General features: G+C 43.3%; 1 protein-coding gene across 17 annotated transcripts in view; it reads right to left on the reverse strand.

The window, feature by feature from the left end:
* The window catches only part of GDAP1 (ganglioside induced differentiation associated protein 1), a 74116-nt gene that overhangs the window by 26518 nt on the left and 24305 nt on the right, over positions 1-23293 (reverse strand). For 9 of the 17 annotated variants that reach the window (XR_012901377.1, XR_012901381.1, XR_012901382.1 and 6 more), the window contains 2 exons: positions 14470-14691; positions 10035-13172 (listed from right to left, as the gene is read on the reverse strand). The gene's annotated coding sequence lies outside the window, so the exon portion shown is untranslated. Of the gene's footprint in view, positions 13173-14469; positions 14692-23293 lie in introns of those variants that run through there. The other 8 variants (XR_012901383.1, XR_012901379.1, XR_012901378.1 and 5 more) reach the window with 4 other exon arrangements.

The following is a 23293-nucleotide window of genomic DNA, read 5'->3' on the forward strand; positions in this document are numbered from 1 at the left end:
CAGCACTCTGAATTCCATTTATCTCAGACTGATTGAATGGGACATTCCAGCTTTCATGCCTAACAGTCTATAAAAGGCTGTGTTCAAGTCATGGGCTGTGCTGTCTGCCCAAATGGCAGCCGGTGTGTGTCTCAAGTCTCCTCGTGCTTCCGGGCAGATGGAAGACAGCACCATCTACCCTGTGATGACTACAGAAGCCCTTCAATACTCACCTCATCCTACTGTTCTACCATCAAGGGGCTTAACTCCATGGTCATGTCATCTCCATTAGACTTCTCAGAGTTCCTCTTTGATGGCTGTTGGTAGCCTGGTAATTGAGGTCCTGAGCATCGTCAGCATACACTGATCCAGCACCTAAATATAAATAGGAAAAACTATTCTTTGTCGGATTCTGGCCAAAGGAAGAATAGATTTGGGCTTGGATTTCAATGGCCTCACCCTCCTCCAGTGTCACTGTTTTACTGTTGTTAGTTAACTGGCTATTGTAGGAGCTACTGATTATTTTGTGTGTTCCCCTCCCCGAATCCCTTTTATTGTATCTTATCCCTCAATACGTACTTCCTTGTTTTTCACCATACTTACTTGTTTCCTCTAGTTCACATTGCACCACATTACACTAGGGTCTAGTCCAGTGGGGTGACTAAATACCAGATAAGTGGGTAGTATCTGCACTTCTGAGAAAGGGGTTACACATTCTTTAGCTTTCTCATTTTCCCATCCCTCTGATTATTTCTGCATGTTTCCTTTCTTCCCCTTGTAGGCAACATCAGTAACTCAATAAGAGGTTCTGTGCCTATCGTAGGAGTGGGTGGGTGAGATTCTGTGATCTGCAAGATCAGAGTAAGTGAGCATAATGCTCCATTCTGGCCTTCAAGTCAATGGCTGCGTCTAGACTGGCAAGTTTTTCTGCAAAAGCAATTGCTTTTGCAGAAAAACTTGCCAGCTGTCTACACTGGCTGCTTGAATTTCCGCAAGAACACTGACGATCTCATCAGTGTTGCAGAAATACTATGCTGCTCCCGTTCGGGCAAAAGTCCTTTTGCACAAAAGCTTTTGCGCAAAAGGGGCAGTGTAGACAGCTCAGATTTGTTTTGCGCAAAAAAGCCCCCATCACGAAAACGGCGATCAGGGCTTTTTTGCGCAAAAGCACATCAGATTGGCACGGACGCTTTTCCGCAAAAAGTGCTTTTGCGGAAAAGCGTCCGTGCCAATCTAGACACTCTTTTCCACAAATGCTTTTAACGGAAAACTTTTCTGTTAAAAGCATTTGCAGAAAATCATGCCAGTCTAGACGTAGCGTATGAGTAATAGACATTCTCAGGGTAAGAGAATTAAATATATGCATGACATGTATGATGAGCCTTCATGATCTTAGGGCTAACACAAAAGAATCTGGTAATACTAGTTCTATTTGTGGCTTAATTTGGAACATAATTTGTCGGTGCCTCCATTTCCCCATCTGTAAAATGGTAATAATACTTTCCTACCTCAGCATAATTCACTTAAGTTTATGAACTGATTTGAGATCTTCTTACAGAAACAATTATATTATGTGAAATATCTAATTTGTTTACAGTTTTAAAATGTTTGGGCAGGAGCAGTGTATTCTAAGAAACTCCTGTTTTGTCCTATAGCATGGGTGGGAAACCTCAGGCCTGAAAGCCAGATGTGACCCCTGGCTTGCCTGAATCCAGCACTGGAGAGCCAACGCTGATGCTCTGCTTCCCCTCTCAACCCCCCCCCCCCCCCCCCCCGTGGGGCTTGAGCACAGAAAATCTAATAGCATGGGCCCCTCCAGGCTCTGGTGTGTAAGGGGAATGTGGGGAGTGTCTTTCTCCTTCTCAGTCAGAGGCCACTTCAGTGAGGGTCTTTTGGCTTGTTGTTTGTTAGTTTTTGTTCTGTTTGATTTTTGTTTGTGTTTTTTTGCTTCTTACTTGTGTGTAGCCCCCAACTAATTTTTCTGTGAGTCATCTGCCCTCCAACCCAAAAAGTTTCCCCATCTCTGTCCTATAGACACACACCAACACCCAAGAACAATAAAGGACAGGAGACAAAATGAGGAAAGCAATCCCCACCAATTCTTGCTTGCATAATAATCTCAGTGCTTCAACAAGTATATCCAAACTTTTCAATTTTTTTTTAAGAGTTAAGACACTAGCCACAGGCTTCAGCTTTCTCAAGGAGTATTCCACCCCTGCTCTGTTCTGAGGCCCTGGCTTCATTCCATCCTTTCCTGGCAAAGCCCTACCCTCTCTCTGCCTCTTCCTGCCCCCACTGCACTCTCTCCCAAGGCTCTGCCTCACCCCATCTGTTCCAGTCCCTGCTCTCCCTCCTCCCACCGCCGAGCATGACCAGCCCTTGGTTTGCCTCTTGATTCCAGTCTTGCACCTTTCCCACATGCCCCCAAACTCCTGCCTCCTCATCCCAGCCTCTTACACTTACACACACACACACACACACACACCCCTGACTCCCGCAGCTCATCCACACACATCTAGCTCCTGCACCTTACCCTACACTGGAGGACAGCAAGATAAGGACAAGGCAGGCACTTCTAAAGAGCTGTAACCACTTCATTATAAGTATGTATTTTAATTGTTTACCTATTTTAGTTATTATAATGTAGTATGACTTTTTAAAGGGTGCTAAGTTAACTTCATGTTATTTTGAACATTTGTACTGAATAGTTCTGATTGATTATCGTTGAACTCACTTAAGTCCAAGCAATTTTACAGGTGTCCTGTATTTGGCATCGGGAAATATGGTCACCCTAGAACAAGGGTGGGGAACCTTTTTTGGGTCAGGGGCCACTGACTCACAATAAAATCAATCAGGGAGGTGACAGGGGGTTGCAATGCCACCACGGACTCTGCAATGTTGGGGGAGGCCCTTAGCCTCAGGGGTCAGATGCAGGCAACCCAGGGACTGTAACCAGCCCCCAGACCTTAGGTTCCCTAGAACATGCTCTCTTTAGGTGAGTTGTAGTTATACTGAAATTATTTTCCATGAGCCTTGTAGAGAGATATTTCTCAGGACAACCACAAGAGGTCCCCCTTTATCTAAAAATGTGACAAAATGCGGGAATTATTTCTTCAGAAAGGTACAAAAAGAAAGTGGCATTATCAGTTTTCTTCTGATTTTTACAGTATCATCCATATGTGCCTTTTTCCCTCTCCTTTCTTTAAAAAAATCTTCAACTGCTCAGGCACATGCCCTAAAAGATCCAAAAGAAGAAAGACTTTGGAAAGTCCTTTTCTCTAACAGGCATCCTCCTACAGTCCTTTTAAACCAAGTTTATTCTAGAAAGCCCACATTGTTGATCAGCAAATTATTCTTCAGAATTCTTTGTAGATACTTTATGTACTGAGATATAAATCAAATGTATACAAAAGGAGGAGCTGCGCACATATCCAGATCATAAAACACACAACTGCAAACAGAGTTGCCACCTAGCCAGATATTAGATATGAGATAGGCAGCCAGTTTATCATTAAACCTTGCCTCTTAACTAATAATTTTTCTTATTTGTCCAACATTTTTGCCTTTTCTATATATATAGGCTCTCATTTGGTGTGGTATGTGTTTTGATCTTCCTACATTGCACAGAAATATCTTTTTTTATTCTGAAATCAAAACAGATTGGTTTCACTGCCTAAATTTTTATATCATGAGGGTTCCCTACTGGACTCACAATTAAATTGTGAGATATAAAAATTAATACCTATTCAAAATTCTTTATCATTACTTTTTACATAAAAGATGCAGTGAAAACAGTATTCATATTATATACACACACAGTATAAGCAATGTACGTAAAGTCAAAACCAAATTAACAAGGGAGTAATATTCTGTAAAAGCTAGATGAGAGTCTGTAAATCAAGATACATCTCCCCCATTCTGCCACTAACTTTGTGATTTAGCCAGAATATGTGTAGTCAGAAAAGTAATCATTCTATGCAGTACTAGGGTTGCCAATGACTTTGTCGAGCAAAAAACAAAAACAAAACAAAAAACCCCAAAACCAAAAATACCAGGGGGGGAAAAAAAGGAGGGCCAAAAGGCAGTCGCGGCCCCTTTAATTGCCATGTTTCCCTAGCGGGCTTCCATCCAGCACTGCACAAGTGCTCCTAGGGCAGGCTGGGAGCTGTGCTGAAGAAAAGGGGTAAGTGTTCCCACAAAAAGGGGCATACTGTCAAAAAAAACCACTGATTCTATGTGAAAATTTCAATTTCTTACTTAGCAGATCGGTTCACTATGTTTATTCAGAGTCAGATATGATTATTTTACAGACATAAATAAGCTTTAGTTGCTTTTGTACACCAGTCAGGACTGCAAAGCAAATACAGGTACAGAAAAATGTGCTAGATGATATTCTTATTCAAGCATCATTAGCTGAATGGTTAATTCAGTTCCAGTGAATCTGAATTACTGATTATGATGCAGTAACTATTGCAGCTATAGGGAAAAAAGCAGGATTCCATTCTGGATCATTCATCATCAACAACTATTGACTAACTTCCAGTTGTAGAGTCTATATTACTAGCGGTGACATGAGCCAGAAAGAACACAGCATGATTTTCAGATCCCAGGATGAGATTGAAGTGTTGACAGAATAAATATTTTTTGACTGTAAACTGAAGGAGTTCGTATTGAAAAGTATTGAGAGATGAGAAACATAGACCCTTATATTACTGACATGTCTACAACTACACTGCATATACCATTTTAACAGACACACATCAAAGTGTGACTAGAGTTCAGCCTATCTGTGTTATTTGACTATTAGAATCAAGTCTCAGGAAATGGCACTTTTTTAATCCAATGTGAAAACAGATTAGCTGTATGAGTCTCAAGGTGCTCTACTGCAAGTCTTATAATTCAGGTGTTATTATCCAAACTATCTGATCTCCACTCCTATTATTTGGGGTCTCCCCAAATAATCTTTTTATCCCAATTGTGCCTCTGAACTGTAGCATCTAACACGTGATCAACCCCAAAGTTAACTAGTAGGAGGAATCTTAATACATATCCTAGCCCACTCAAGGTCATAACAGTTTTTGTCTTTTTGTTATTAAAACTGCGCCTCTCACACTCTTTTCAGTATAGACCCCTGCCAACTCATCCCCATTTTTTGTAAAGTCCTCTACACACCAAGTAAAGGCAGAATGAGAGGGTTACTCACCCTCTGCAGTAACTGACATTCTTTCAGATGGGTGCCCCTGTGGGTGCTCCACCGTAGGTGTTTTGGTGCCATAACGCACCTGGCTGGATGATTGTACTAGCCTTGGCTTTGACACCTAGCTCGCACATGCGCAAAAGCGCTACACGTGCTTGGTGGCTAATGCTCTTGCATGAGGTATGATCTCCTCAGTTCCTTCTCTGCCCCAGAAAAGTATGGAAATAATACCGAAGCAAAGGGGAAGAAGGGTGGGTGGTGGAGCACCCACAAGGACACCCATCTTGAAAAACGCCAATTACTACAGAGGGTGAGTAACCCTCTCTTCTTCTTCGAGTGTATCTGTGGGTGCTCCACCTCAGATTACTACAAGCAGTCTATTCACTGGACGTGGGAGCTTCGGACGATATAGTGTCCTTTTGGACTGTGGTAAGGATTGTGTGTCCAAACGCAGTTCCTCTGGACACACAGGAGTCCAGAGCGTAGTGAGCAGCGAATGTATGAATGGACAACCAAGTGGCCAATTTGCATATATCGGACAGGGAGATGCCTGTACATGGGCTGGTGATGCTGTCATAGCCCTGGTCAAATGTGCATGAAGTTGTGCAGGTGGTTCTTTACCAAAGGTTGAATATGCTATTCTTATGCATTCAACTATCCATTTTGAGATTCTCTGGGAGGAAATGGGGAGTCCCAGGGATCGTTTGGTGGTTGATATGAACAAGCTGTTGGTTTTCCGAATTTGCTTGGTTCTTTCCAGGTAGAACGCAATGGCTCTCCATAAATCAAGAGTATGCAGCATGGCCTCTGTCTGGTTGATGTGAGGTTTGGGAAAAAAGTCTGGTAAGTTATAGTGGAAAGGAGAGGGCACCTTTGGCAGGAACCTAGGGTGAGGTTGACGGACTACCTTGTCCTTATGGAAGGTAGTGAAAGGTGGGTCTGCCATGAGAACCACAATTTTGCTAAGTCTCCTGGCGGATGTTATTGCCACTAGTAAAGCTATCATCATGGAAAGGTGAAGCATAGAGCAGGTCGTGATAGGCTCAAAAGGTTTACGAGTTAAGGCTCTCAGAACCAAATTGAGGTCCCAGACGGGAGCTGGAGGTTTGATTGGTGGATACATGTTCTGCAGTCCTTTGAGGATCTTTTTGGTCATGGCATGTGTGAATAACAACTTACTGTCTATTGGCTCATGCAAAGGGGTTATGGAGGAGACGTGAACCTTCAGGGAATTGAGTGAAAATCCCAAATGCTTGAATTCAGTTGGAGTGGAAGATGGGTCGAGGTGAGACCAGGTGGAGAATCGTCACCACTTGTTTTGCAAGTGGATGTTCTCCGACTGCTAAGGATGATCTGTTGGACCTCATCGGTGCATTCTGTTTCTAGTTAAGTGAGCCACTGAGGAGCTAGGCCTGAAGGTTCAGGGTGTGGAGATGAGGATGCTGAAGGCGACTACAACATTGAGTGAGGAGATGTGGGTGCCGTCGTGGGCTGTCGACTGACATTTGCAATAGGTAGGTATACCATGTTTATCTCGGCCAGTCTGGCACTGTCAGCATGACATTGGCATTGTCTAAATGCACCTTGGTGACTACTTGATGGAGAAGTGGTATGGGGGAAAAAGGGTATAGGAGGGTTGTCCCCCAGTAAATTGTGACTGCGTCCCCTAGGGATTGTGTTCCAATGCCCGCACGCAAACAGTAGCATGGACACTTTTCGTTGGTACTGGTGGCATACAAGTTGATCTGCGGGAAGCCTCATTGTGTAAAGATCTGATGCAAGATGGTGGGGTCTAGTTCCCATCCGTGGTTCGCAGGGAAGTTCTTGCTGATATTGTCTGTGGTTATGTTGTCTTTGCTGGGGAGATATGAAGCAATTAACATTATATTGTGAGCATTGCACAAAGTCCATAACCAGACTGCCTCTCTGCAGAGGGGGTAGGACCTCGCCCCTCCCTGCCTGTTTATGTAGAACATTGCAGCTTGGTTGTCCGTAAAGATCTGCACTGTGGAGTTGGAAATATGGTTCACAAAATGCCAGTAGGCATAGTATACTGCTCAGAATTCGAGCACATAGGGAGGAGGGATGGGGAACCTGCCACCGCGGCTTTCTGCTACTCCGTTCTTCTCCTATGCAGCAGGGAGCCCCCCAGGTTTTTCCCTCCTTCCTGCAGCTCCACGGTTCCTGTTGGAGCCTGCAGCATTCTTGCCAGTAGGAAAGGCAAGGCAAGCAGCCCCCTGTGGGGAGCGCGGCCGGCAGCCTGCTGCTTCCATTCCCTTGGGTTTGTCTCTCCCCAGCCACACTGCAAGAACACGAACACTGCCGTCTGCCAGTGCTAGGTATGCTCTCCAGTTAACAGTGGTGGGGTGACCAGACAGACTATGACCCATGCCATCTGATTCCCCTGCCCCCCCCCCACACACACACACTCCCCAAGCTTTTCCTACCTCCAATTTCTCCAGAGCTCTGCTACTGAACTGTACTAAATTTAAAAAAACCATCAAATCCATTTTTATATATTTTTCTGCATTGGGATGTAACCACGTTCTTTCCTTATGCTCAACCTAGTTTCGCAAGCCACCTCATCTTTGTTTTTAAGGGGTTACAAAAGCACTGGAAGAAGGTCAAGCTTACCATTTAGTGTTGTAGGTTTCTCTCTCCCAAGGGTCTACCTCAAGAATTTTAAATTCACTTCCTCACAGGCTAGGATAGAAAACTGGCTGACTAGTCTAAGACAGGATTCTGTCCACTTGCTAGGTTCAATCCATTATAAAAGAACTTCACAATTGATTTCATTTGAATTTCATTCCCAAAGCTTAAATAAAACCTGAAGTTAGTCCTTACTTTTCTGCCCCAACTTCTTTCTCAAGTGGAAATGTTGGCTGGTGAGCATGGAATGGGTGTAGATGGGAGAAGGGAATGAGAACAAAGGCCAATGCTTGGATAGGGTTGCCAGATGGTTTCAGAAAAAAAAACTGAATTAAAAAAAAAAAAAGGACCCCATGAGTTGTTGTTAAGCAAAAAAAAAACAGCCAACCAAAAAACCCCATAGCATGGCCCCTTTAAGAAATGCTTTTGAGGCTTTTTGGCCCTAACAGGCTGCCGGCAGCCGCCCAACATCTTGTCTTCCTGCGCCAGGCCGCACAGCTCCCCAGTAAGCACTAGGGTTGTCAGGCTGCCTCTGTATTGAGCGGACAGCTCAGGATTTTCGCTTCTTGTCTGGGGGAAAAAAATCACAAAGTACCAGACATTTTAGGTGTCTGGTATTTTCTGAATTTTTTTTTTACCGGAGAGGAGGCAAAAATACCGAATTGTCTGGTTTAATACTGGACACCTGGCAACCCTATTCCTGGATAGGATAATCAGAATCTCATTCACTATTTGCTTGATCCTTCAATCTCTACAGCAGACTTGATTACAGTAGTAATCAAACACCAGCCAGACTTGATGGTTCTTTTGAGATGCTTATTTTCAATGAAGTCTTTATGTTCTGGAGACAGATAACCCGAAAGGGAGGGAATCGCTCTGTTTTGTCCTAGTCATTTAAAAGCTGAAAAGCTTTAGATTGTTTGTACACGGATGACAAAGTGCTGGACAACCATTGGATTTGTATTACTTCTAGCTGCCTGTTACCAGCTTTTTCTTACTGAAGGCTTTAAAATAACAAATGCAGACCACAGCAAATGCACTGCATGGAGGACTCATGCTTAGACCTCATGTCATGTCAGAGCTACTGATCTCACAGTCTAGAATAGAATAGTCCTCTTGCCTTGAGTGCAGGGGACCAGACTAGATGACCTCTAGAGGTATCTTCCTTCCAGTCCTATGATTATTTTATTCTACGATTCTAACTGTGGAAGAACTAATTAATACAGAGGAAATGTATTTATTTTTGAGGCTGCAGGCTATAAACCAGACACTGTAGTAGATCCCTCCAACTCTCTAGCTACCACATTAACCAAAAGGCACCTGATTGTAGCCAGAGTCCCTACACAGGGCCAGGGTTTCCAAATCGTTGCCTGGACTAAATAGCCATCCAAAAGGCAGATTACAACTTTAGAACCCCTCTAGGTGCATCCTGACAATTGTGCTTAAGCCTTATTCTTTGCAGTAGAAGTAAGAGGGATGATATAGAACAAGGCAGAGACAGGGATGGGGAAGTGGGGCAGGCAGAGGACAGTGCCTAGAAGAAGGGGATTGTGAATTCAATTTATGGTAATTGTGATTTTGTCTTTGTGTGTGCTAAGTTTGTGGATCCAAGCAACATTTTACTTTGTACAAAGTAGGACTACACTGGACAACAGAAACCACCATATAAAAGAAAGGAGGATGGCAGAAATTGAACAAGGCCAGAGAAAGATAGCAAAGACAAGATGTAGTGCTGAAAACCACTCCTCCTCTCCTAATGTTTTTTCCTCCTACTAAGTCTGGTGGCGAGGAAGTCCAGGCAAATACCAGCTCAAGTAAACCTACTGCACCTGATGAAAAAGAACACCTTCTTGTAACTGTGACTTCTGTAGCTACAGTCTCACTTCACTCCTCTGAAGACTTCCCCTGTGATGGTAATATAAAAATATCCTTCTCTGATGATCCAGGTGAGTGGGACATGATTTTTCAAGATCTCATTGCATATTGGCCTGAGAAGGGCCCACAGAAGTGACAGAATCTAGATGCTGACTTTTAATTGACAAAGCAAGAATGCACCAATCAGAATAATTATCTAACCAAATCAGTGTTTGAATATGTGAAGCCCTACAAACAGATTGGCAAGAGAGAATGGCTCATCTATTCTCCTTCAAAAAAGAAAGAGTACTGTTTTTATTGCCGCCTGTTTTTGAATACCAAAAAATAGGGAATGTTCTGCGAAGGTGTCAATGATAGGAAGAATATTGCATATATTACCAATCATGCAATGAGTGAGCAACATGCATTGTCAGTTAGTAGCAACAGTGCCCAAAAGAAAGTTATTAACAGAATTGATACTCTATTGAAAACCAGTTTTTGGAAGCTAGTGCTAATTGGAAGAACATTCTCAGATGCATAACTGAAACATGATTTATTAGCCAACATGGTCTGCCATTTCATGGCTCAGATGAGACTGTTGGCTCGAAACACAATGGCAATTACATTGGCATTCTAGAGCTAATTGCATAGTTCAACCCTGTCTTAGCTCAACACATCAGTAAACACACAAATCATGGAAGAGGCCAAACATCATATGTACAAAGGGTACTTGTAATGAATTCATTGCATTGGTGGCATTGCTGGCTAACAGCCATTGTAGATGACATCATAAATATGGGCTATTTTTCAGTGTCCATGGACTCAACACCAGATGCGTCACATGTATATCAGGTGACTCATCTAGTCTGCTAGGTAGCCCATAACACAAGTTGAGCATTTCATGACCTTCATAAACATCACCATCCACACAAGTGAGCAACTTGTCTCATACCTACTCAGTTTCTTCACTGACAATGGGACTGACATCAGGATTTGTCATGGTCAAAGCTACAACAGTGCAAGTAATATGAGTGGGATGCAGACAAAGATAAAAGAGCACAATTCATTGGTTGATTACATACCATCTGCGGTACACTCACTCAATCTTGTTGCCAGTAGGCTGTGGATTGTTGTGTTGAAGCAGTTTCTTGTTTTGGATTTATCCAAAAATTGTATAATTTTTTCCTCTGCATCAACCGGTCATTGGATGATTTTTAAAGATTCATTACCCATACTCCTTGCATTTGTATAAAAGCATCTAAGATACTGATTTAATGTTGCCTCCCAGTTCCGCCTTGTCCCTTCTTTTTCTCTGCTATTATAGCCCTTGCTCCCTCCTCTTTCCAACTCAACTCACAGGTCTCTACGTTCTTCACTTACCTGTGGGCTTTGGTCACCTGCCCCCATTGAACCTAGTTTAAAGCCCTCCTCACTAGGTTAGCCAGTCTATATCCAAATATAGTCTTCCCCTTCCTCAAAAGGTGAGCCCCATCCCTGCTTAGCAGTCCTTCTTGGAATAGCATCCTGTGGTTGAGGAAGCCAAAGCCCTCTTGGCGACTCCATCTTTGCAGTATAAGTTGTTATAATACAAGTTCCATTTTATTCAGTCAGATGTTAGAAAATTGTTTTGTTAAATATTCAAATGGAGCTGCAAATGTTATTCTTCATTAGACTACCAAAATAGCAATTTCCTTTTTGATACGTCTCTCTCAATTTTTTAGTGATTTAACTTTTTTAATTAGAAATAGTGAATGTTACAAACATAGGATCGCATCATTAGCTGTGATAGACTAGTAAGATTTTCCAAAAGTCAACTTATAGAGTGGTCTCTTATTCAAAAAGATTTTGTACATTAGTTTTTTTATTTATTCATTAATAATACAAGGTTTTCTGCAGGTATTTAGGAGTCGACATTTGAAATCTGAGCTGCATTGCTTAGTCCTGATTGGTCGGTTTCTGATCCTTTATTGAATGAGGGCACATGAGTACTTCCAGCAGAAATCAATACGCATCTGAATTTAAAATGTGTTTTCTGCGAATAAACACAATAAAAGCATAGTCACCAAAGGAGCAAATTTGTTTGTTTAAAGCAAATACAGCATTCACCCAACTCTTAAACAGGACCTCAGTTGTGAAATTATAAATAGGACAAGATAAGGTTTTGGGCAGCAGTGGATACTGGGCACTGAATAGCTGTCTATGTTCTTTTGGCACAGACTGCAACATGATGGCATGATTTTTTCTTAACTCAATAGCGTCATTAGCCTGCTGCTCTGAAAACACACGTGTATCTTGCAAGGTTTTCATATGGCAAGAAAGAAACTGATTCCTCCAAAATAAATTGAAAATTATAGTAAAAAAGCAACCAGATTTACTATTTAGCATGTATTGAGTTATCATCTGACAGAAAATATTAGGTTATGTAGAGGAAGGGATGAATTTAAATCCTGTGTGTGTAACTGAGACAAATGAAAGTATGAAGTTGACTCTGTGCCCTGTGCAAGACTGTAGGGAAGAAATGAGTGCAGCAGGCGTTGGTATGCATCTGAAATAACAAACCTCCTCCATTAACACCCCAAGTGACATAGTGGGTGGGCAGAAGAAACCAACAAAGCAGAGAAGCAGCAAAAGATTGAAACCAGTTTTTTAAATTGCAATGATAGGTATAGAGCCAGAGACAAATAATGCCCAGATTTACCTTATGCAATTCCCTGTAGTTCAGAGGAAATGAAATGAAAATGGTGAGCCATGTTTTGCCTACAGAAGTAAGAGGCTAGTTTTGGATCCTTGAAAAAGTTCACCTTTCTAAAAATCTAAGGAGTTAACAGGGTTTTCCCAGCCAGCTGTACAAGCTTGAGCACTCCTAATATACTGTGTGTGCTACTGATTACGCAGAATATTATATGATATTTTTAAATAGAGAAAGGTGAAAAAATCTCTTATCCTGGGCTTGTCTGCTCATTCATTATGGTAGGCAGTTTGATACCACTGTGATAGGTATTATATAAAACATAAGACAGTCACAGAAGAGAATCATTTTGAAGTCCACTTTTCCCATTATGCAAAACCTGCATATTTCAATGGCCACAAGTCAGCTGCAAATAACAGTATGTTTACATGTAGATTTGAGTGGAACAAGTACATAGTCTGTATTTTGGAGCACTGAGCCACTTCGCGATTTAATATTTTTCTTCCCATAGTCTGTATAGTGTTTGCACACTTTGCCCCATGATCATGTCTCCTCCCTTTTGCTTGATGTCAGCTTGTTTGATGCTGGAATAAGGTCTATTTAAATGCAGTTACATGTGTAAATGTCTCATCAAAGCTCCTGAATGTCTGGTAGCCAATGGATCCAATGGGTGCTGTGAATGTGATCTGGGTCTGAGTGGAGAAACAGCATGACCATATTTACTGCTGTTGCTATTCTGGGGGCTGTATGACGTTCTTCTCCCTCTGGCTGACCACTGCTTGGCTGCTCATCCTTCAACACTCACTCCAAAGCATGATAGAATGAAATAAAAAACAAACAAAATTTACCAATTTGCAAACCTAAAAACATATGTTTAAACAGGTTGGATAAGAATCAATGATTTTTTTAAAAATTAAATAGGATTTTTTTTAATTTATATCTTTTTAAAAATATCAATAAAGTGTTAAATTTCTTGTTTAAAAATAACAGTTATAACAATCTCATCACAGACATGCTACATGTACACTGACAGTCTCATAAAAGTGAATTAATATGTCCAGCCTAACTACTAGCTCTTGCTTCTTGAAAATTCTAGGCTTTCAGTTTCTCAGCACACTAAAAAGTAACATGTGCAAAGAAAGACAAGCTGGATAGTATCGTTTTTGTTCTGTGCTTATGGCACAAGACAAACTCTAACTGGGAATATTTTGAAGACATTCATTCCCTGGGTAAAAAAGGAAAACATTTCTGTGTAAGCAGTGCAAGAAGATGATGCAGGGCCTGGTTGCAAGAATGAAACAACATATGAAAAACTGCTTATTGGGAGAAAATTATGTGGATGAAGATGTGGATATGGCTGAGTGGATCAACTGGTTTGTAACTTAAATAATTCACTTTGCAATGCACGATTCTTCAAAACAATCAACCCCAGAATTCCATCAAACATTTTGGATCCTCCTGCTCTCTTCAGTGAAGCTGAAGCAAAACAGTTGTTACGGAATTATGTTCCTTTTATAAACACTTCATAAAAGATTCATAAATGATTAATATCTACTATAAGCATGGTAAAGACATGATTAGTAAGTGTTATAGATGGTTATATGCAAATCGGGACTAAATGTCACATATGGACATGTTAACCAGGTGACTAATCATTCATTAAAAATTATTAAACCCTTAATAAGCTATAAAGGGAATCTTAATATATAGTAGGATGAAGACGAAGTGAATTCTAGGTCCACGAGTATAGTGCTAGTTGGGTTTTATGTTAATTTCTAAAGATCTCAAAGATTAGGGTGATATGAAAAAAATCTCAACAACTGATATCCTTGTTAGTATTTAGAAGCAAATGATGAATGGACACAAAATCTAATATGTTTTCTGTCCTCCTTAGAAGCCAAGTCACATTTGTAGAAAAATTTGAGAAAATGCACACTATAACTGCTTGCTCTTTTTTGTGTTTAAATTGATGATCTCAGCCTCCAGAGCTTTCAAGTAATTACCTTTTATATGTGCTAACATCTGTAAAGTAAATGCACTTACCAAAACACAGCTGCTTCCATCAGCTACAGCAGGATTTTTAATGAAAGAAGTTACTCACCTTGGTTCAGTAACGATGGTTCTTCAAGATATGTCCCTCCGTAGGTGCTCCACTGTAGGTGTTGGGCCCTGTCCCAGCGCCGCAGCTCGGAGATTTTTGCTAGCCATTGTCAGCCAGATCGCGCATGCACGAAGCGCTTCTTGCACCTTTCACACCCTTTTGCCTCGTGTAATCTGGCTCCCACCAGTTCCACTCACCCGCTTGAAATCTGAAACGAGAAATCTACAAACCGGATTACGGAGCAGAGAGAAGGGCGGGGACACACATCTCAAAGAGCCATGGTTACTGCACCAAGGTGAGAAACTTCTTCAAGTGGTGTCCCTCTGGGTGGTCCACTGTAGGTGACTGTAAAGCAGTACTCCCAACCCACTCAGGTGGGCTCCGTAATTAAGGTTTATGCACGGTAGAGAGTAGAGATCGGTAGCCAATCTGTCTTCTGCCAGTTCCTGATCTTCTCTATGTAAAAAGCTAATGTCTGATGGATGTCCAGAGTGTGTAGAAGAGCCTCCCATGAAGAGGTATAAGGCTTCGGTTGGAAAGTAGGAAGTACAATAGGCTCGTTGATATGGAATATGGAGCACACTTTTGGAATGAAGGCTGGATGAGGCCTGAGGATCACCCACTCTTTATGAAATACTATATAAGGTAGTGCTGACATTAGCACCGCCAGCTCGCTAACTCTGCGCACTGATGCTATGGCGAGAAAGAAAACAAGCATCAACGTTCCAAGAGAGGTAGTGGACAAGGGTTCAAAGGGAGGTTTGGGTAAGCATGTCTAGGACTACGTCCAGATTGCAAGTTGGAGGAGGGCGTCTATAAGGTGGATTAAGGTTCTTTAGACCTGCTAGAAACCTCCTTCCAGTGAGATGGGCAAAAATAGGTCTATACGGTGATGGAAGGCTGAAATGGCCACAAAATGTACTTTCATCAAGGCGATTGTGAGGCCCTATTATTGTGGAGAAAGAATGTAGTCAAGGATGTAAAGAATGTGAGCATTCTCTGGAATGATCCCCTTTGTGGAGCACCATAATGAAAACTGCTTCCACTTATACTGGTAGGTGGTTCAAGTGCTAAGTCTCCTACTATGCATCAGGCCTTGTTTGACTGGACTCAAGCAAAGATCCTCAGATGGGTTGAACCAGTTAGGAGCCAGGCCATGAGATGAAGGGTATGAGGTGGTGGATGCAGGAGGCAGCCGTGGTCCTGATATAACAAATCCGGGAGATTGGGAAGGGTATACAGTGGCTGGAGGGACATTCTGTGGAGAAATGGGTACCACGTCTGTTGTGCCCAGGCGGGGGCTATGAGGATCAAGGTTGCACTGTCCAACTTGATCTTGTCCAGAATCCTGGGTATGAGGACTGTGGGGGGAAAGGTGTAGAGAAGGGAGTCGCCCCAGTAGAGAAGGAAGGCATCCCCTAGAGATCCCCATCCGATGCCTGCTCTGGAATAGTATTGACAGCATTTCGCGTTCTGGCTCGTGGCAAAGAGGTCTGAGAGAAACCCCGTCAGACTATGCTGAGAAAAATGTCTGACCTCACTCGTGATCTGGTGCAAAATACCTGCTCAGGGAGTACGCGACTACATTGCTCGTGCCAGGTAATTATGACGCTATTAACATGATTTTGATGCGAATACACCAGTTCCAGAGATGGACTGCCTCTGCACAAAAAGGACTGAGAGAGTGCTCCGCCTTGACCATTTACATAATACATTGTGGCAATGTTGTCGGTGAGGATGTTGACAGTTGTTCCTTGACTATAGCTCTGGAAGTGTCTGCAGACCGCCTGAGCTCTAGGAGGTTTATGAGGAGGGAGGCCTCCATTCGTGACCATCTGCCTTGCATGGACATTCCGTTCATATGGGCTCCCCATCCAATAAGGGATGCGTCCATTGTGATCTGTACCAAAGTTTGGGGCCAATAAAAGGGAACTCCTGCCAAGAGATTGTTTGGATCTGCCCATCAGCAGAGGGACATACAAACCTTGGTAGGAGGGGACACCGCCTTATTGACTTGATGTTTTTCTGAGGTGTACACCGACACCAGCCAGTGTTGCAGGCACCGGAAATGGAGTCTGGCATGGTAGACAACGTAAGTTGTAGCTGCCATATGTCCCATTAACTATAGACAGGTGAGACTTCAATGATGGGACTTGTGACTAATATGGAAACAAGATCTTGGATAGCTTGGAAACTCTGAATTGGTAAGTATGCATGTGCTACTGTGGAATCGAGCCACGCCCCTATAAACTCTATGTTCTGTGCTGGAACCAATATGGACTTCTGCTCGTTGATAAGTAGGCCCAGTGAAGCGAAAGTGTGTATGGCAATGGATAGCGCATGTTGCACTTCTGCATGGGAACATGCTTTTATGAAGCAGTCAAGGTAGAAGAAAATTATGACCCCCTGTAGTTGTAAATGCGCTGCTACAACTGCCAGGGTCTTCGACAACACCCTGAGTGCCGATGACAGGCCGAAGGGCAGCATGCAGTATTGAAAATGCTCTTTGGCTATTATGAATCTAAGAAATTGTCTATGCACTGAATGAATCATAATGTGAAAGTACACGTCCTAGAGGTCCTCTATGGTCTAGGGAAGGGATTATGGAGGTGAGGGTTACCATTTTGAAGCGTTGCTTTCTTAAGTGCCGATTTAGGTTCTGAAGGTCAAGTATGGGTCTCCAGCCCCCCAATTTCTTCCAAGTGAGGAAATATCGAGAATAGAACCCTTTCCCCCAGAACTCGTCTGGTACCCTCTCTATTGCTCCGATGGATAGGAGGTGATGGGCCTCTTGCTTGAGCAGAGTCTCGTGAGAGGGGTCCTTGAAGAGGGACGGGGTGGGTGGGGTGGAGGAAAGTAGAGACAGAAATGGTAACATGAAGCCTGATGCCACGATTTCTAGAACCCATCGGTCTGAGGTGATAGTGGCCCATTGGTGGAAACAGCGTCTCAGGCGGTGATGGAAGAGGCCTGTAGGTTGTTGTAGGGTGACCACTGGTTGCGACTGGGAGCCCTGGACAGAAGAGTCAAACCTGCTGCTTATTCATAGGCTGGCTGGGGGCTTAGTTAGATTGTGTGTGCCTTCTCTGTGGCCGTTGCCTCTGCCCAGTTTGATCAAAAGGCCGTTGCTGTTGCTGCTCTGGCCTATGGAAATCATAGCACCTTTGGTAAGGCTGGTAGCGCTTTCTGTGGTAGGGAGGTGTATACTTCCCTAGCGTTCTGAGGGTGGTCCAGGACTACTTACTAGAGCGGAGGACCTTATCAGTCTCCTGAGTGAAAAGTTCTGCTTATTAAAGGGAAGGTCCTCCACTTTGGTCTGCAGCTTTTTAGGGGCCCCCACTGACTGAAACCATGAAGATCTTCTCATGGTGATCTCAGTAGCCATAGATCTGATGGTTGTGTCCACTACGTCTAGGGCAATTTGGAGGCCTATCCTAGCTGGTCGATTCATATAATTGTTGAAATCATGTTTCGACAGTAACGTTGCGTAGATGGCAATATGTTGCAAAAGAGTGGCTGAAGAATACACCTTCCTCCGAAAAAGTCTATTTTGGAAATTTTTCAGGAGGCGATATTGCTTATCTTTTCCCTCTGCCAATTCATAGAATCATAGAATCATAGAATAATAGGACTGGAAGGGAACTCAAGAGGTCATCGAGTCCAGCCCCCCGCCCTCAAGGCAGGACCAAGCTCCGCCTACACCATCCCTGACAGATGTCTATCTAACCTGTTCTTAAATATCTCCAGAGAGGGAGATTCCACCACCTCCCTTGGCAATTTATTCCAATATTTGACCACCCTGACAGTTAGGAATTTTTTCCTAATGTCCAATCTAAACCTCCCCTGCTGCACTTTAAGCCCATTACTCCTTGTCCTGTCCTCAGACACCAAGAGGAACAAATTTTCTCCTTCCTCCTTGTGACACCCTTTTAGATATTTGAAAACCGCTATCATGTCCCCCCTTAATCTTCTTTTTTCCAAACTAAACAAGCCCAGTTCATGAAGCCTGGCTCTCTAGACCTTTAATCATTCTTGTCGCTCTTCTCTGTACCCTTTCCAATTTCTCCACATCTTTCTTGAAATGTGGCGCCCAGAACTGGACACAGTACTCCAACTGAGGCCTAACTAGTGCAGAGTAGAGCGGCAGAATGACTTCACGAGTTTTGCTTACAACACACCTGTTGATACAACCTAGAATCATATTTGCTTTTTTTGCAACAGCATCACACTGTTGACTCATATTCAACTTGTGGTCCACTATGACCCCTAGATCCCTTTCTGCCATGCTCCTTCCTAGACAGTCGCTTCCCATCTTGTATGTATGGAACAGATTGTTCCTTCCTAAGTGGAGCACTTTGCATTTCTCTTTATTAAACCTCATCCTGTTTACCTCTGACCATTTCTCTAACTTGCTAAGGTCATTTTGAATTATGTCCCTATCCTCCAAAGAAGTCGCAACCCCACCCAGTTTGGTATCATCTGCAAACTTAATAAGCGTACTCTCTATCCCAATATCTACATCATTGATGAAGATATTGAACAGTACGGGTCCCAAAACAGACCCTTGAGGAACTCCACTTGTTATCCCTTTCCAGCAGGATTTAGAACCGTTAACAACAACTCTCTGACTACGGTTATCCAGCCAATTATGCACCCACCTTATCGTGGCCCTATCTAAGTTATATTTGCCTAGTTTATCAATAAGAATATCATGCGAGACCGTATCAAATGCCTTACTAAAGTCTAGGTAGATGACATCCACCGCTTCTCCCTTATCCACAAGGCTCGTTATCTTATCAAAGAAAGCTATCAGATTAGTTTGGCATGACTTGTTCTTCACAAACCCATGCTGGCTATTTCCTATCACTTTATTACCTTCCAAGTGTTTGCATAGGATTTCCTTAATTACCTGCTCCATTATCTTCCCTGGGACAGACGTTAAACTGACCGGTCTATAGTTTCCTGGGTTGTTCTTATTCCCCTTTTTATAGATGGGCACAATATTTGCCCTTTTCCAGTCTTCTGGAATCTCCCCTGTCTGCCATGATTTTTCAAAGATCATAGCTAAAGGCTCAGATACCTCCTCTATCAGCTCCTTGAGTATCCTGGAATGCATTTCATCAGGACCTGGTGACTTGCTGACATCTAACTTTCCTAAGTGACTTTTAACTTGTTCTTTGTGTATCCTATCTTCTAAACTTACCCTCTCTCTGCTTGTATTCACTACGTTAGGCACACCTCCAGACTTCTCGGTGAAGACCGAAACAAAGAAGTCATTGAGCATCTCCGCCATTTCCAAGTTTCCTGTTACTGCTTCTCCCTCCTCACTAAGCAGTGGGCCTACCCTGTCCTTGGTCTTCCTCTTGCTTTTAATGTATTTATAAAAAGTCTTCTTGTTTCCCTTTATGCCTGTAGCTAGTTTGATCTCATTTTGTGCCTTTGCCTTTCTAATCTTGCCCCTGCATTCCCGTGTTGCTTGCCTATATTCATCCTTTGTTAGTTGTCCTAGTTTCCATTTTTTATATGACTCCTTTTTTATTTTGAGATCGTGCAAGATCTCTTTGTTAAGCCAAGCTGGTCTTTTGCCATATTTTCTATCTTTCCTACACAGCGGAATTGTTTGCTTTTGGGCCCTTAACAACGTCCCTTTGAAATACTTCCAACTCTCCTCAGTTGTTTTTCCCTTCAGTCTTGCTTCCCATGGGACCTTACCTACAAGTTCTCTGAGCTTATCAAAATCTGCCTTCCTGAAATCCATTACCTCAATTGTGCTGGTCTCCCTTCTACCTTTCCTTAAGATCATGAATTCTATTATTTCGTGATCACTGTCCCCTATACTGTCTTCCACTTTCAAGTTCTCAACTAGTTCCTCCCTATTTGTTAAAACCAAATCCAGAACAGCTTCTCCTCTGGTAGCTTTTTCAACCTTCTGAAACAGAAAGTTGTCTCCAATGCAGTCCAGAAACTTATTGGATAGCCTGTGCCTCGCTGTGTTAGTTTCCCAACATATGTCTGGATAGTTGAAGTCCCCCATCACCACCAAATCTTGGACCTCCTGGCTCACAGTGACTCATTTGAAAAGCTCTTGAAACTTCTGGATGTCATCAGGAGGGGACACGTCCTCTGGGAGAACAGCCTCATCTGGTGAGGATGATGAGTGATCATTTGGGGAGGAGTCGGGGTGCTGTTTCTCATTCTCCGACAGTTGTACCTCTTCAGACTCCAATTGCTGCAGTTACGGTGGTGGAGTCTGTGCTGGCCCAGATACTGAGGGGCACACTGTGTCTGAAGATGGCCCAGAAGTGTATCTGGGGGATCTACAGTGACAAGGAGAACACCTTCTAGACCGATGGTGCGAGGCATGCTCCCTGTGGAAGTAATAGTTGTGGCAAGGTGATGATCGCCTAGAGGAATGCATGTATGAATAATGCCTTCCATAATCTCTCTGTGGCGATTGTAGTGGTAAGCGAATATAGCACACAGAGCCCCTGGAGGAGGGAGGTGGTGAAATGTGCCTGCCACAGTCCTGTGCTTCAGTATGCAATGCTGACAGGTACGTTGATGGTGATCTATAACACCGGAAATACACATAAATACACATAGTGTCCCCATGAAGCGTGGTGAACATGCAGGAGATGAGGATGGTGCTGGAGAAAAGGTCGGGGAAGGCAACAGCAGTGTGGGGCTCTTGTGCCTAATTGACTTTGCCGGAGTCTTTCTTGGTGCCATAGACTCACTCGGCACTTCCGGTGCCATATCTACTTGTGGCACCAGTGATCTTCTCGGTGCCCATTGTGCTCCTGTTCTGGCCGACACTGTCAGTGCCAGCGGTGCCTCGATAGCTGAGGCCTTTGGCGCTATCTTGGTTCTCACCTGCACCAGTGCTGAAGCCAATGCCAATTCGGGTTTTGCACCCACTGTCAGCCTTGAATGCAAGGAGGCAGTGCCGGACATGCTGGGCTTATCCCCCGTACTCCTCTGCTGACGGGACCCGGAGGCAAGGAACGGGCCGGTGAAACCACTTTTTTCTTAGGTGGGGCTGCTCCAGAAGAAGACACCCTACGGTTCTAAGAGGAAGAAGGCTCCAAGGCTGCTGGGGACAAGGCGTCCTCGTGTTGGAGTACCTTATCAAACAGAAGCATTCGCAGGCGCATTTTCCTATTGTGCCTCGTCCTGGCTGTCAGCTTTGAACAATGGGTGCACTTCTGTACATGCCTCTCGCCAAGGCAACATATATATGAGGAGCGGCCATCGGAGGCTGGCATTGTGACTTGTGCCAGGAGACAAGCGGACAATCCCGGCATGGTGACAGTTTTCTTGGCTTTCTGGTCTCCCTTGTCTCCCCCCGTTTTTTTTTAATGGCGTAAGCCAGAAGGAAAATGATTTCTTTAACAGAACTAACACTAACAACTACTATTAACTACTGACAACGACTATACTATTAGCTAAATATTTACAATTTCTTTTGTCTTGTATAGATTAATGGGAGTCAAAAGGAGTTCCGCCTGTGACCCGCAAGCAGTTGAGAGGAACTGGCGGGAGCCGGATTGCGCATGAGGCAAAAGGGCATGAACGGCGTGAGATGCACTTCGCATATGTGCGATTCGGCTGACTACGGCTAGTGAAAATCTCTGAGCTGCGGTGCCGGGACGGGGCCCAACACCTACAGTGGAGCACCCATGGGGCCACTACTCGAAGAAGAAGGGTAACTTCTGAAATAAGTATAAAGGCACACCTCCATCTTTAAAGGCACAATGAATTTATGTCCCAATTTATCTATACCATCAATGCCTAACTACAAAATATAGATCCTAATTCTTTTCAGTTTCACTCATTCATAAGTCCTAACTACTTTACTCCTAACGGAAGGATATGTAAATTAACTGCAACTATATACTTTGAGAAGCAGCAAATACCAGTAAAAAATAAACTCCCATTTCAAAATCCCAAGAGGCTTTAGATGAAATGCTGACGGTAACTTTTTTTTACACATTAATGTAATTCTTTTTTTCACATTTTAATATGCTTTAACAGTAAACATGTAACTACAGCCACATGTAACATGATACTCGGGAATGAATGTTTTAGGCCTATCAAAATACCATTTTAAGCAATAATTTGGAAAATCAAATGTAAGAACATTTTTATTGCAGATGTAATAAAATTCAAAAAAGGTATCAATTGTTACCAGATTTGCCCAATACTCTGGGGTATGCTCATTTATCAGGATTACTCTTATGAGACTGGGGGAAGGTTAACAATTCTATCAGTGTGCTGTTTGTGCTTGCTTGTGCTCCCATATGGAGCTGAATTCTCCCTGCTGCCAATTCCCCCTCCCACTGGAGCTCTCCTGCAGGAACTAGGTTCCTCAGGATGGGGTTCTTACCACCTTGGCAACACACACAGACACTCACACCCACTAATCAGAGCACGTCTGAGAGGACTGGGTACTCAGCACTCACAAGCTGACCCGCTCATATGTCCCTGGACTCAGCTGGCTGGATTTCACAGCAATGCCACACTGTACCCTCATGTGCCTTTGGACTCCGTGGGCTGGATTAAACAGCACTTTAAGCTGCCATCCTCATAAGCCCCCATGTTCAGCACCCCCTATCCCCACTTTCACACCACAGTCATTCACTGGTAAACCACACGATAAGCAAACCCCACAGGATTTTGGGCACTACAGGGATTTTTAGCTTGGGTATAACAAGCGTTGTTGCAGAGTGAATGGGGAAGCCAAAACAACACCCCTTAAGGAAGAGTGAGCAAAAGAGAAAGAAAGAGAGAGAAGCAACCAGCTTAACAATGAATCATAGAATCA

This window comes from Pelodiscus sinensis, chromosome 2, assembly GCF_049634645.1.
Source record: "Pelodiscus sinensis isolate JC-2024 chromosome 2, ASM4963464v1, whole genome shotgun sequence".
In the NCBI taxonomy this organism is placed as follows: Eukaryota; Metazoa; Chordata; order Testudines; family Trionychidae; genus Pelodiscus; species Pelodiscus sinensis.